Source organism: Ascaphus truei, chromosome 20 (genome assembly GCF_040206685.1).
Source record: "Ascaphus truei isolate aAscTru1 chromosome 20, aAscTru1.hap1, whole genome shotgun sequence".
In the NCBI taxonomy this organism is placed as follows: Eukaryota; Metazoa; Chordata; class Amphibia; order Anura; family Ascaphidae; genus Ascaphus; species Ascaphus truei.
Window position 1 is genome coordinate 6557535 of NC_134502.1, and position 6219 is coordinate 6563753.

The following is a 6219-nucleotide window of genomic DNA, read 5'->3' on the forward strand; positions in this document are numbered from 1 at the left end:
CAGTGCGTGTGTGTGAGGGGAGGCAGTGTGCGTGTGAGAGGGGGAGGCAGTGCGTGTGTGCGAGGGGGGAGGCAGTGCGTGTGTGTAACAGGGGAGTTATCCCTGTTCAAGTAATGTGCCTCTAATCCAGCAGTGTGGTGGTTAACTGCTGGTAGTCAATTAACAAACACCACCTGCCTGATTGGATTGCTTAGAAAAGCCTGTCTTTTGAGACAGGATGTGAGACTCCTTAGCTCACACCTGAGCTCAACTTGGAGACACTTGTCTTGAGCCCTGCCAGAAGAAACAGCAGAGCTGCTTTCAAGACACAGTGGAAACTTCTAAACCTGAATGCTGACACACCCTGAGGAAAAGGGAGCTGAACCAGGGATAGAGAAGATTTTCCCTCCAAACCACAAGGCACAGATAAGACTTTCATTTATGAGACTTTCTATATCTGCTTATTTCATGCTATATGTTTGGGGCTGGGAGACATGCTTATCTAAGGGAGTTGTGAACTGCATAGTATTTCACTAGAAATACTCCCAAGTGAATAGAAGCTTTGTTTACCCCTTGTTTGGATAGTTTCCTGATGTTAAGGAAACAGGCGCAATAAAAGGCTTATTTAATTTCCCTATAATCAGTGTCCCTTGCATACCTCTGTGAGCGTCCGCCTACATATGGTGTCCGAAGTGGGACGAGAGGGGGTTCTTGAAGTTAAGGAACCCGGAGTTTGGCTGTGAATTTTTTTTTATGCTTTTTGCCTGAGCAACTTAAAAAAAAAAAAAAAAAAAAAATCTCATGCAGCAGGGATCAGAGTTAAAGTGATACACACCACTGCACTGAAACGTACAAAACCACAGATGGACTCTTTTCCCCAATCCCAAGAGGAGAGAGAGAGAGACTGCTGAAGCAGGTGAACCTTATTTGCCTATCACAATAAAGTGTAATATGGTCATTGAAATAGGGGGTTTGTCTTCCAGCTATAGTCAGGGTTCAAGAAGTGAATTAGCCCTTGAAAGGGATAGGCGTTTGTTATTTTCCAAATGTTTAGCTGAAGCAGTGAATACAAATGGTGACCCATGAGCGGTACTGGTTCTGCAAGTAAAGGCTGCCACACCGCATAGGACTACCAGTTGTGAATGGAGTATATGCAGAAAAATATGAAAATTGATGAAAGACTGTGCTGAAGCAGGGGAATTTTCAGTAAACAAGTGCTGAGGGTAAAATTGTCTACTAGATAAAAAAGGAATTGCTGAACTGTGTAAAAGGTATCCCAAAGTGTGAAGAGTTAATGTTATAATACCCAAAGTTGAGACTGAACTCAAGCAGAAAACCACATTATTTGGTTGAAGCAGAGAGATTGCACCTAGCAAGTAAATGGTGTAAAGCAAATAGACGTTTTTACCTAGCAACTGCACATCTTGTATACCTGATGAGAGAAAATGCATGCACAGTACTGCTGATATTGTAAAACTTATCCAAGAAAGAAAAATTCTACAGAGATGCCTGTGAGAGCTACGACCTCTACAAGCAAAATATGCCCACCTGTAGGACTACCACAATTGGGGGTTCTAGCAAATACAGTAGCAACAGCTGCAATAGCGCCTCCTGAGGTCAGGAAGAAAATTACACCTGATAGCCTAAAAATGGAGGACAAGATGCAGCGTTCCTGTAATGAACCCGACCCCACGGAAGAGTGGCCCTTCCAGTCCAATAAAGAGGAAGACATCTCTTACGGGGAATCCGAACCGAGTCACATCCACAAAACACCCCAAGAATGGTGGGGGTGCCTGAACTCGGCACAAACAGAAAAGACCGCCCTCTATGATGACGAATATGGTCGACAAGAGAAAGAGCGGGAGCAGCAGATCACCCAATATTTCTGTCAGCTAAAGCAACTGCAAGAAAAGCCTGGTGTATATAATGAAGCTGCTAAAGTATCAAATAAAGAAGGAGACCCCAGTATTCCGGATGGGACGGAGTCATCCAAAACAAAAAAGCGGAAAAAGAAAAGCGGTTCTTCACTTACCGTGGAAGGAACAGACACGTCCGCAGATACTGTGGAGGAAAAGGGGGACCGAGTTGCCCTGCAGCCTAGAGAAAATGGAGAATTCGTCCCGCGGTTAACCGAATATCCAGACGGCCCAAGGCAGAAGTCGTGTACCCCAAAGAAGTGTCTGTCCGGTGCCAACAGTGAGGAACCCTCAACCAACCATCCCAGGGAAGTGGAGCCGGAACCAGTGAGTTACGATCCCTTGACCAGCCCTGAAGATGATGAATGAAGGAGGGGAGAAGAAGGGAAAGGGAAAAGGACAAGGGAAGCTCCCGCATCAGCTAAAGTACAATAAATCAATTATAAACAAGTCAATTAGACCGTATTCCGGTGCAATAGAGGACTAGGGTAAATATAAACAAACAAACAAAAGATTCCCCCTTGAATGCACTCAGATCGATCAGTGAATGTGATATGATTGATTAATTAAAAACCTTTTAATCACACATATAATCATAAAATAGTACTTGTAAAGAAGGGCATGGTACAAAAAATCCAGGGCCAGCCCCTAATGACAAACCAAAATATCTTCCTAAACACTTATAAACGGAAGATAGTACAAAGTACAATACATCGACTAGCTGAGGGCCAGATTGCTAAGGAATTCACACGCAAATACCTTCAGAATAAGGTGCTCATCCTAAATACGGATGCCCTTTAAACTAAAAAATCAACAGTCTTTGTATGATAAAGGCTGCTGGTACTGAATCTGAAGGGGTAAATAGCTTAAAGCAAAAAAGGTCAAATCATAAAGACCTGCACAGTATCAATGGCCCACCCCATGTGAGGATGTAATTAAAAACAAAACAGCGTGAAAATCACAAACTCAATATGAACTGAATAGTGTACTTAGTGAACATATTACCACACGCAGAACGATATTAATTAATAAACGTGCTACAAATAAGGAAAAAATTCCTAGCGTGTAGATGTAGATTTCTGAGAAGGGCAAGCACAAAATGTGCGATGTTAATGCCCTGAGGCACGGTTCAGTGACCGTATCCAGTTATGGCCTCTGCAACACAATAGTATGTTACACAAAAATCACATGTAATCTCCTTACATAGGACCGCTAAAAAGGAGTCTCATGGCAGATATGACTAATAATACTACATACTGAGGTGACAGATACTACTGGTCACAATGTGTAAAAGTCAGTCTATACAGTGTAGTAATCAGAGTAAAATATTATGTCACCATACTGTACATAGATCATGCACTCATATCTCAATGAATGGTAATCTCATAGTCAAAACAGGTATAAATGCCGAGACTCTTAAATCAATAATAGCCCCTAGATGGTAAGGACTATAGAGATTGCACCGTGGTACCACATGTAGATATTAATTAATCATCGTGGTGCCCAGTCATGTGGTGGAGCGGTTGCTAGTGCACCAGTGTAGAGAGGACATAATGCCTCTACCTAGCATAGTGACACGCAGTGTCCGTGGAGGATTCACACGGCAAAGCTAATGAGATGATACACTTAGCTTTAGATACAGTGCGCGTCCGTAGCCGCTCCACTCGGTCCAAAGGTAAGGAGAAGTGAAGGCAGGATGCCGAGGTACAGCTGCCGGGCAACAGAGATAATCTCTGATTCAATTTCGGCGGCTGAACTCGCGGAGACGCTGACACGCTTGTAGGTGGCTTCCATTCAGCAGAGTGACGTCACACCGTACCGGTCACCTGACGCACGTTTCGCGCGTGTTCGCGCTTTCTCAAAGGTAAAGGCACGTAATGGACGTGCACATTAAGTAACATTTGGTAGTCATAGCAACCATCGGGGGAATATTAACCCTTATGCTGCCTGCTAGACGGCGGAGAAAAAGAAAAGCGGTTCTTCACGTACCGTGGAAGGAACAGACACGTCCGCAGATCGTGTGGAGGAAAAGGGGGACCGAGTTGCCCTGCAGCCTAGAGAAAATGGAGAATTCGTCCCGCGGTTAACCGAATATCCAGAGGGCCCAAGGCAGAAGTCGTGTACCCCAAAGAAGTGTCTGTCCGGTGGCAACAGTGAGGAACCCTCAACCAACCATCCCAGGGAAGTGGAGCCGGAACCAGTGAGTGACGATCCCTTGACCAGCCCTGAAGATGCCCTGAAAAATGCCAGTCATGACTGTGATATGCTCCGTGAACAATTGAAACAAAAGGAAGATGGTTACACAGAGCTACAGAAAAATAACGTGAGGCTACAAAAAGATGTGCTCACAATTTACTCTTTAGCCAGGACAGAATTGGACGATCTCAAGACTGAGCTAGATACTGCAAATGCTACTATTTCCGCCATGGATGAAAAGCAGAGCCAATCTGATAAAATGGTGGCTACACTAAAGCGGAAGTATGAGGAGGCACTGAAGCAGATGACAGTCTTCCAGCAAGAGGTTCACACTCTTCGCATAGAGCTGAATGCCTCACAACAGGAGGTCAACAGTGTCCGGATAGAGGTGGACGTATCTCAGAAAGAGGTTCAGACACTCCGCAGAGCACTGGATGCCTCACATCATGAGACCAACAGCTGCCGCACAGACCTGGAAGTTTCCAGAAAGGAACTACACAGTCTCACTGAGGAGCTGGACATTTCTAAAGAAACGATTGTCAATCTTAATACAGATCCCCAAGTCTCTCAGAAGGAGCTTCAGACCCTCAACCTAGAGAAGGATGTCTCACGCCAGGACACTGTCATTCTCAAAGCAGATGTGCGTAAATGGAAGGAGGACTGCAAAGAGGCCCTGAATAGTACAGAGACTGAAAAAGGAGAACATTTAAGATTACAAAGAAAAAACTTAAAACTCAAAGAAGAAAATTTTCAGTTGACAGACGAAGTCAAGGAAAAGAATGCAAAGCTACACGAGCTTAAGGAAATAAATAGACTTTTGGAAGGTGAGAAGTTTGAAGCAGAGCACCGACTGCAGAACCAACTGCAAGGTCTGCGTACGCACCTCGAGAAGGCCGAGGACAAGCACCGAACTCTGCAGGAAGAAAATCTGCAGGCTGTTAAAGAAATTCAAGTGCTGCAGGAACGTCTGATGACCCAGTATGTCCCCGCAAAGCAGCATGAGAAACTGAAGGCTACCCTGAGCGTCACCAAAGCATTGCTAAAGGCCAAGCTTAGAACCCAGGTGACCCGGCACAAAAGGGAGCACAAGAAGGTCCAGAAACTAAAACAAGTAACTGTGGCCCGAGCAAAGAAATTCATAGTGCATTACAATGCAATAAAAATGTGGAAGCAAGCTCAGAGAAAGCAAAGCGTGCAGATAAATTCCCTGAAAAGAGACTTGCAAGACGCACTCAAAAAACAGGGATCTCTCGCGGATGAGATTACAGTCCTACAAGGACAAGTATTGACCATGACTAAGCATCAGTATACCACAGCCTCAAAAACCCATGAAGACAAGGGTACAGTGAGAGCTGGGAATACCGCTCATCTGAAAGACAAGGTTGCAAAATTTGAACCACCTAAACAAGCACTAGCAAAACCTTCAGCCACCCAACAGGCAACAAAAGAAGGTGCACGTGCTGAATCAAAACCAGAAGAATTCTTAGCTGATGAAGCTGAAAAGATGGGACATTCTCTGGAAGTGGGTGTGGAATTGCAACTTAACGCCAAAGAGGCTGAACTAGCAACCCCATTGAGTGGGAAAAGGGCAGAGAGACAGCTTCAAGAGCGGAAAACTCAAAGGGCTGTTTTTAAACGCTCCGCAACTGCTGCCATACAGTATGCCTACAATGAGACGAGCACCCGACGCGACGGAAATCTCATGACCGCGCACGTTGCAAAAAGACTATACTTAGAAAAAGTCCTCCTCGAGCGACTGAGGGGTGCTGATCTCAAGCACCTTCAGGAGGAGACACGAATAAACTGGAGAAAGGGCTCCAATCCCAGCAGGACTGAGGGTTCTCTTCCTCCATCCACTCTCATTCAAGTCAGAGATATCTAGAATGAGAGTAGAAGGATGGGCTTTGGCCGGGCTTCCCACAAACAGGGGAGGTATGTAACAGGGGAGTTATCCCTGTTCAAGTAATGTGCCTCTAATCCAGCAGTGTGGTGGTTAACTGCTGGTAGTCAATTAACAAACACCACCTGCCTGATTAGATTGCTTAGAAAAGCCTGTCTTTTGAGACAGGAAGTGAGACTCCTTAGCTCACACCTGAGCTGAACTTGGAGACACTTGTCTTGAGCCCTG

At 45.1% G+C, this 6219-nt stretch overlaps 1 protein-coding gene across 6 annotated transcripts in view; it reads right to left on the bottom strand.

Annotated features, from left to right (window-relative positions):
- Positions 1-6219, bottom strand: part of LOC142471276 (uncharacterized) — an 83791-nt gene that overhangs the window by 71603 nt on the left and 5969 nt on the right. Inside the window, exon 2 of one of the 6 annotated variants that reach the window (XM_075578094.1) lies at positions 3885-4120. The exons of 4 other annotated variants lie outside the window; for them this stretch is intronic. The gene's annotated coding sequence lies outside the window, so the exon portion shown is untranslated. Of the gene's footprint in view, positions 1-2011; positions 2248-3884; positions 4121-6219 lie in introns of all 6 variants that reach the window. One more of the 6 variants, XM_075578093.1, reaches the window with a different exon arrangement.